Genomic DNA, 491 nt, shown 5'->3' on the forward strand with positions numbered 1-491 from the left:
AGAACGGACCTCCAGAACGAATTAAGTTCTTAACCTGAGGTGCCACTGTACAACATTAAAAACACATTGCAGAAAACCAGTGATAAAAACGTAATAAAGCTGTAATAAAAAGCATACGGACAGATACGGGCATTTGAGAACCAAGGTACCACTGTATGTGATAAAGGGGATCCAAACCAGGGTGAAGGCGTCTTCTTCTATCTGTCCCCATGTCAGTTTCAATTTATTGGTTAGTTTTTCTAACAGGCCTGTCAGGTAAGAGCATCGAGGTCCGTTTTTTTGCCTACCGTGAAACGCAGTGTTTGCACTGCCAAACATTGCAGTGGGCAATTTGCAGGCGTTTGGCGCCGTTTTCGAGTGAATCGGACAATGTCAGAATTTTGGCAAAAACCATGAACCCGCAGAGGGGCTGTTTGGGTTGTGTGTTTAGCATTTGATAGAAGACGCCGAAATAAGCAAATGGAAGCACCAGTGAGATATCTCTCAACTGC

Source organism: Podarcis erhardii (assembly GCF_964252035.2).
Source record: "Podarcis erhardii genome assembly, chromosome: 7".
In the NCBI taxonomy this organism is placed as follows: Eukaryota; Metazoa; Chordata; class Lepidosauria; order Squamata; family Lacertidae; genus Podarcis; species Podarcis erhardii.